We start from the raw sequence: 7,859 nt of genomic DNA, 5'->3' as shown, positions 1-7,859 counted from the left end.
TATATACAATTATATTGTATACAATACAATATATATATTATATATTAAAAACATATATACATACATACCCCTGGGAGGGCTGCCTGGAGGAGTCACATCCCGTCCCTTCTGGAAACAGGTGCGCTCTCGGGGAAGGGAGCTGCGTGGGAGACGTGTAGGACTCGGATTTCAGGACTGGCTGCTTTTGCAACCACAGGGCGTTTTTCTCACAAAAGGTCATATATGTATATATATGAGAGAGAGACAGAGAGAGAAGGAGAGAGGAGAGGGAGAGATACCGCATTTTCTTTATCCACTCATCCGTTGATGGACACTTAGGTTGTTTCCACAGCCCGGCTACTGTGCATAATGCTGCAATGAATGTGGGGGTACCGGCATCTTCAGCACTAATTTCATTTCCTTTGGATATATACCCAGAAGCGGAATTGCTAGCTCATATGGTAGTTCTACTTTTTAAGTTTTTGAGGAACTTCCCCACTGTTTTCCCTAGTGGGTGTACTAATTTACAGTTCCACCAACACTGCACAAGATTAACCAATTTCTTAACACTGGAAAGTCTCTCTCCACCCCCCTGCCCCCCCCCTTTTTAAGTCTTTTGCTGCGCTACCAGATCCAGGGGTTTGTGGGTGCTCAGCAAATTTGTGTCTGTATTCCTCCTATCTGGTTGAAGCTGGAAGGAAGGAGCACCTTCCTCGAGTCCTGGAGCAGAGAGCTCAGGCAGGAGAACGGAGCAAGGCAGAGCTGACGGGGCTGAGAGGCAGGGGAGGTAGAGGGACACAGGCAGCACCCGGGTTTGCAGCTTGCCCTCTTCATTCTGTGGGTCCCAGGACGGAGGCTCTCGTCCCTGCAGCGACCTCTGTGGGCTCCCTACTAATGGCTGAAGACAACGTATCCTCCAGGCCCTGCGTGGCCTGACTGCACCACCTGAACCACTAAGCATTGTTGGATTAAAGAGAAAGACAGCAGGAGCGTTTTTCACACATGGAGGGCATCAGGACGTGGAGTTTGCAGAGGAAGGATAGCCCAGTGCCCCAAGAGCAGCCCCGCGTGCAGGGCCGAGCGGCGGGAACGTGCTCGCACCAAGGATGTGCATTCACAACAGTTCTCTTCCGCAGTTCTCCTTCGGGTTCTGTGAAGAGAAGACCGGCCGTCGTTTTGTGGTGACTCACGCAACTTCTCTTTTCAGACCGGTCCTCCCTAACATATTCAGATTTCTCTATAAAGCTCTAGCCAAAATTTTTATTTATTTATTTATTTTAATAGGTAAGAGGTAACATGATAATGCATAATAGCGTCAGAGGCTGTCAAAGCAGCAGATGGAGATTTGGGAGACACTCCAGATGGCTACGTGCAGTTCTTCAAGCGCAGCTGGGGAACCCTCCGAGCCCTGGCAGCCTTTCAGGGGATCCGCGAGGCTCCCACTACTTTCACAATAGTATGGAGACATCTCTTTTTCCGTCTCACAAGCGCGCAGTGGAATTTCAGTAGGCTCCGTGATGTATGGTATTGCAACAGAGAGAATGCAGAAGCAGATATGAGAATTCAGTTTTCCACTCAATCAGACCTTCAGGAGATGTGCCAAGTGTAAAACAATGTCACTCCTCTTACAAGACGTTCGTTTGTTTTGGGAAACAGTTTTATAAAAACTGTGTTATGGAGGTTCACGTGTTTATTATTATTTTAAAACAAAGTAATAATTACTTAACATTTTTCTCCCCGTTAATTTATGACACCGTAAATATTGATGGATGTGGTGCTCCCACGAAGGCCCCCGGGGGTTCTCATTTCGGGGAGTGGAAAGGGTCCTTGAGACCAAATCCGTGGAGAACTGGTGCTGCAGACTTTTAAACGCTGAGCACGCCACCCTCTTCAGCCCTGCCGAGTCTCGGTCAAAGGGAGAGCATTAGATGGCACGGTTTCCAGCGTCGCTCCTGAACAGTTGCACGCTTGCAGGCGCCTTTCTGTGGCTGGCTGTCCCTGAGGCGCGAAGAGGAGCTGAAGGGAGGCGAGGGTGCAGGGAGCGCAGGGCCCCGCAGGCGTGGGGGCTCCGCGGTGCCCGGCTCAGAGGCTCAAGGCGTGCAGAGCCGGGGATCTGATTTAAACAGGATTGCGGATCTGCGAGCACAGAGGGGCGCAGGCAAGGTCCCGCGGGGCTGGATCACAGCCTGGAGAGGGTGTGGAGAGGGCGTGCCGAAGTCACGAGCTCGCAGCTCCGCGGGTGCGCAGCAGGGCGCACGGAGCCTTTGGTCCCAGTTCCCAGCAAAGGAGGCGCAGGCTCCCGCAGGCTCAGGGAAGGGAGCTGGGGCGGGGGGGGGGGGGGGGGGCCGCTGGGAGGGCTGCCTGGAGGAGTCACATCCCGTCCCTTCTGGAAACAGGCGCGCTCTCGGGGAAGGGAGCTGCGTGGGAGACTTGTAGGATTCGGATTTCAGGACTGGCTGCTTTTGCAACCACAGCGCGTTTTTTTCTCGCAAAAGGTCATAATAATCACTGGATGCCAGACTCACTACCCCTCCTGTCCTCGCCCACCCCTACAGGCGGCGACATGCCCTTCATCCGGACAAACAGCATCTTCCGCCAGCCTCCCGGCCGTTCCCTGTCCCGGCCGTTCCAAGGCCTCGCGCGCGCCTCTCTCCTCGGTTTCCAGGCCTGTGCATGCTCCTCGGTGCGTCTTTTTCTTCATCTGCATCTGGGGGGGAGGGCGCGAGAACTGCCGCTGACAACCACGAGCAGTAGAGGGCGGCAACGAGCAGCAGGCCGAGCTGGGGGCCACCCGGACCCCCGAGTTAGGCCCGGGCAGCTGTTGGGGCTGCAGAGGCCTGCGGGCCACGCATCAGGGTTCGCTTAGAGTCCTGGGCGGGAGAGCCAGAGAGATGCGGAGACAGACGGAGGCCGGGCCGGGCCCGCTGAGATCCCCCAGCGAGGCTGGCGCCGCGCTCGGGGTCTGGAAAGGAGAAGTGTCTGGAATGTGAGCAGGAAAAGTATTACGACAGCACGAGTCAGGCCGCTTCCATCCCCCCCCCCCCCCCCCCCCCCCGCCTTGGTGATTTGAGTGCATTAAAAAAAAAAAAAGGAGAAGAGATGACAAAGCAGAGTTACGAAACGGGCGTGTGGGCCCTGGTTACCTGGGTAAACCTGCATTTCCATCTATTCAAGGTCCCGTGCAGTGATATCTTATTTCTAGGCGCCCAAAAAGGCAGTGATGGGGCTCTCCGCCCGGCGCAGAATTTAAAGTTCTGTTTCTGAACACGGTCATCTCACTCTGGGATTCTAGCCGAACTGGGGCGTTTTATACGAGTAGGAGCTTCAGCGACAGTTGTTGTTAAAGAAAAAAAATCACCCTGACACTTGTTACAGTGGGAAGACTTCGCAGGACTGTTGTGAACGGAGGTCTTCTCGCAGTAGGGAGAGCGATCCCGCTCAACCTGAAACCCCGCAGAGACAACTGGGGATTCACGCCGGAAACCAGGCAGGGCGCCGGGCTGAGGACCTCCTGAAACCCACCCAGCAGCATTCTTGCCAGAGGCCCAGGGGGCTGAGCCTTCCAGGGTGGGGGTGAGAAGCCCGATCGGAGTCCTCGGGCGGGGGCAGGGCTTCGCAGGAGTCTCGGGGAAGCTGGCAAGGCCGGCAGAAGGCAGGGTGAGGGCCAATTTCAGGGCCTCCTCAAGAGCAGGCTCAAAGGAACCTGAGAGGATTCTGGTCAAGGTGAGGCTTCTGTCACTGTGCAACGTTACCTGAAAGGCTGATTTTTTTTTTTTTTAAATCTCCTACCATACTTAGAAATACCTTCAATAATATTGTGCTTTGAACAAAAGCCTTGCAGAAATATGAAAAAAATATTAGAATGATGTACTGCAGGGAGTATTGATGTAGGGAAGACATTAGGGTTCGAAGCCGACGGCCAAGAAAGAGTTCTCGAGACGTCTTTGGTACAAAAAGGTGGTTTTATTAAAGCGCAGGGACAGGACCCGTGGGCAGAAATAGCTGACCCGGGGTCATGAGGAGTGGCCCAGTATATACTTTCAAGTTGGGAGGGGGTTGGGAGAGCTTAAGTCTCTAAGGAATTTTGGAAGCAAGGTTTCCAGGACCTTGAGGGGGGCCAGCTGTTGTTGGGAGAAGGTCCTTTATTACCGTCTAATAAAACCTGAGTCATGAGTCCCTTCAGATGTCTATCGGTGGCCCGTATGCCTGGGGGATGATGGCCAACATGTATCTTGGGAGGTAGAGATAAAGGAAGTTTCCAAAAGAACTTTTATATGTTAAAGTAGACTCACAGGATCCTGGGGGGTCGGGCTAAGATTGCCTGTTGCCCTGAGCAAAGTATTAACATCCAGGCAGCTGAGTCCCTAGAGGAAGGTCACTCTGCCTGTTTGAAGGACTTGTCAGTGGGCTGTAGGTAGTGAGGAAATTTAATAATTGTTCTTCTGCCTTTATTTCCCACATCAAAATGGCCAGGAAATAGGCCTGGGCTTACACTTGTGTGTGTGTGTGGAAAATTATATATATCTCCACACTTTGACTTTTATGTTGATTATTTTTTCCAGCTTGATTGAGATACAGTTGACGTATAACACTGTGTCAATTTAAGGAGTACAGATTGTTGATTGGATACATTTATATGTTGCCGAATGGTCACCCCCATAGCCTGAGCTAGCGCCTCTGTCATAGCACATAATTACTGTCTCTTTTCCTAGTGAGAATATTTAAGATCTACTGCTTTTGCAACTTTCGAGTATGTAATACAGTATGGTTGACCATAATCCTTGTGTGCTGTTGGCGGAAATGTAAATTATTTCAACGACTTTGGAAAATAGAATGCAGGTTTCTCAAAAAATTAAAAATAGTACAACCATGTGCTCACTTCGGCAGCACAGATATTAAAATTGGAACAACACGGAGAAGGTTAGCGTGGCCCCCCTGCGCAAGGATGACACGCAAATTTGTGAAGCCGTCCATATTTTTAGAGAAATTTTCATTCCAATGAATTCATATATTATTGGACATTTACATAATTCAGGGTCGGAATAAATTGAAGTCTGTTGGTCCATGTGGCTTAGTGTCCCACCTTCACATTAAATGTCATGGCTATCTTTTATTTGAGAGAGAGAGAATGAGAGAGCGCACATGAGAGGGGGAGGGTCAGAGGGAGAAGCAGACTCCCTGCTGACCAGGGAGCCCGAAGCAGGACTCGATCCAGGGACTCCAGGATCATGACCTGAGCCGAAGGCAGTTGCTTAACCAACTGAGCCACCCAGGCGCCCCACCCCCGTCATGGCTATCTTTTAAGCATGAAAAAAAAAAGAATAGAATTACCATATCATCCTGCTATCCCACTTCTGGGTATATCTCCAAAGGAAATGAAAACAGGATATCAAAGAGCTATCTTCACTCCCATGCAACATTACTCACTTTAGCCAAGATATGGAAACAACCCAAGCGTCCACCAATGGAGAGTGAGGGAGCTCCGATCTAGTCTGAGGCTTCTGATCTGCATCACAGAGGTGAGGATGCTTGCTTGCATCCTGGCCTGGGAACAGACAGGCACCTTTCCCTCCCAGTGTCTTCCATGATTATTCCCTACTATTCCCGCATCCTCCTCCGGCCCTGAGGCCTCTCCTTCCCCTTCATCAAGGCTAACCGTAGGCAACATGATGATGGGGACTTCAAGCTACTCCCTCCATCCACCCTGATTCTTTCCTAAATACAAAACTCCGTGCTTCTTTTTACGAGCACCTGTCCTCAGAGGTGGTGTGGATGGACCTGTTTATGTTACATGCATTTGAGCCTTTGCATTTTTCACATGGGACAAAAGGATCTGTTATCTGAAAAGACAATCCTAGACGTTTGTGAGCTGACAAGCTTGGGGAAGTATTGTTTAAGACAGGAGTCCCTCCCTAGTTCCCCTCCTGTTGGAAGCCGGCCAGTTGCCCCAAAGCCAGTTCACCTAACAGCAGTTTGCCCAATGCTCAATCACATTTGCCCTAAAATTGTACAACTCAGACTTCGCTTTCACATATTTTAGGATAGTTTCAGCACCTTTTGTGATTTGTCTATTAGATGGCATTTCCTATTTGTCTGCAATTTATCTAAAAAAAAAAAACACCACACCTATTCAGTATCTAACCTGCTTTATTCTCAGGTTACCAATAAGAAACACACTTTTCAATACCTAATGTGTGGCTTACTGTATTTTCCTATTTGACCCTTCTCCTTGGGGTTTTGCTCTGTTTAAATGGGCATTTATCAGTGTTCCCAGCTCACCTATTAGCATGGTTTGTGTGGGGATCCTGCGCTTGCCTGCATGCGGCTGTGATCTTGCTCATCTAGTGGTGCTTGTCTACACTTGGGTTCATGATGCTGGAAAGGGCTCAGGGATGTCCCTGTTGTCTTACTGTTACCGATTTCTAGTGTTAACCCATTATTGTAAGAGAACATGCTCTGTGTGATTTAAATTCTTCTAAATTTACTGAGATTTTTTTTTTTTTAATGGTCCAAGGCAAGGTCTACTTTGATAAATGTGCCAATGTTCTATGACCCCTTGGAAAAAAATGTGTGTTTTGCTGTTTTTGGGTGGAGTGTTCTGTGTATGTCAGTTCAATCCAGTTGGTTAATTTGGTGTTCAGTTCTTTTATGACCTCCCTGAATTGCTGTCTGTTCTATTGATTACTGAGAGTTGAAGTCCCAACTGCGATTGTACATCTATATATTTCTTCTTTCAGCTCTATCCGTTTTTGCATTCTCTTGTTCGGGTTTTTAAAAAAAGTGTTAATTTTTGTATACTGTATCTTTTTTTCCTGCTTTAGCTTTTCAACTTACCTCTATCATTGTATTTAGAATGACTGTAGATAGCTGTGGAATCTGAGTATGATGGGGTGGTAGGTAGGGTGAAAGACAAACCCCCCTGTTGGCCCCATTGGAACCTTGGAGTGGGGAGGGATAGAGGTGAGGGTGTTTTCTAGTGCTATTTGAGTGGGTATTGCCCTCCCAATTTTCTGTTTTTTGGTCTCCCTTTTCCTGGTGCTTTGACTAAGGGCAAGACACTTTTTTGCAACATTTTTTTTTTCGGTCGACTGTTGGTGGTTCTGGGTTGGAGATATGGGGGAATCTTTTTTCTCTACCCTTTTATGTTCTCAGTTGGGGCCCCAGTAACAAAAGACATTAACAAGAGAGAAGCTTACAGATTTGTTTACTATTAGTTTTATATGACATGGGAACCTTCATGAGGGAATAAAGATCTGAAGAAGCAGTTAAGTCTGAACATTTTTACAAGAGGTTTGATGAAGAGTGGGAAGTCATGGAAAGATGTGATAGGACAAAAAAAGGGTATAAGATAAAACTCCCAGTTATTTTACCAGCAAAAATGGGTTTATTCAGGAATAGCAGAGAATTGAGGTTTTATGACCTGCTTCAGGGGGAAGGTCAGAAAGTCCTTCCTTCACTTGCCATTTCTTAATTCCTTCATCCTGAAATATTCCATTATGCCAAGGGGCCATATTTGGGGGCAGAGTGTCCTGAACTCCATCAGAGGATTCTTTCCTGCTCTATCCAGGATGTAAGGGAGGCAATAAGGAAACCCAGGGGCCTTACCGTTCTGTGGTCATGATATCCCAAGGTCCACCTTCTTCTTTAGAACTTTCAGAGACTTCTTATGCTTTTTTTGTTGTGTTGTATCCAGGATTCTTTAGTTGTGCAAAGGAGGACTTGGGATGGAGTTCCTTCATTTTGGTGGAGCCACAGGACCCTACCTCAGATTTTAAAAGAATCTATTTATTAGAGTATAAACTACTTCATTCTTTTTAGCAACTGTGGAGCATTCCGTGGTCTGGGTGTATCACATTTTATTTAAACTGTAGAATGGCGTT

General features: G+C 48.4%; 1 pseudogene; it reads left to right on the top strand.

Moving 5' to 3' along the window:
• Positions 1-4,850: 4,850 nt before the first annotated feature.
• On the top strand, positions 4,851-4,959 carry LOC116627947 (annotated as a pseudogene).
• Positions 4,960-7,859: the final 2,900 nt, after the last annotated feature.

The sequence above is a fragment of the Phoca vitulina genome, unplaced genomic scaffold (assembly GCF_004348235.1).
Source record: "Phoca vitulina isolate PV1807 unplaced genomic scaffold, GSC_HSeal_1.0 scaffold106, whole genome shotgun sequence".
Classification (NCBI taxonomy): domain Eukaryota; kingdom Metazoa; phylum Chordata; class Mammalia; order Carnivora; family Phocidae; genus Phoca; species Phoca vitulina.
The sequence above is the reverse complement of the archived record's forward strand: the minus strand, read 5'-3'. Positions and strand labels throughout refer to the sequence as shown.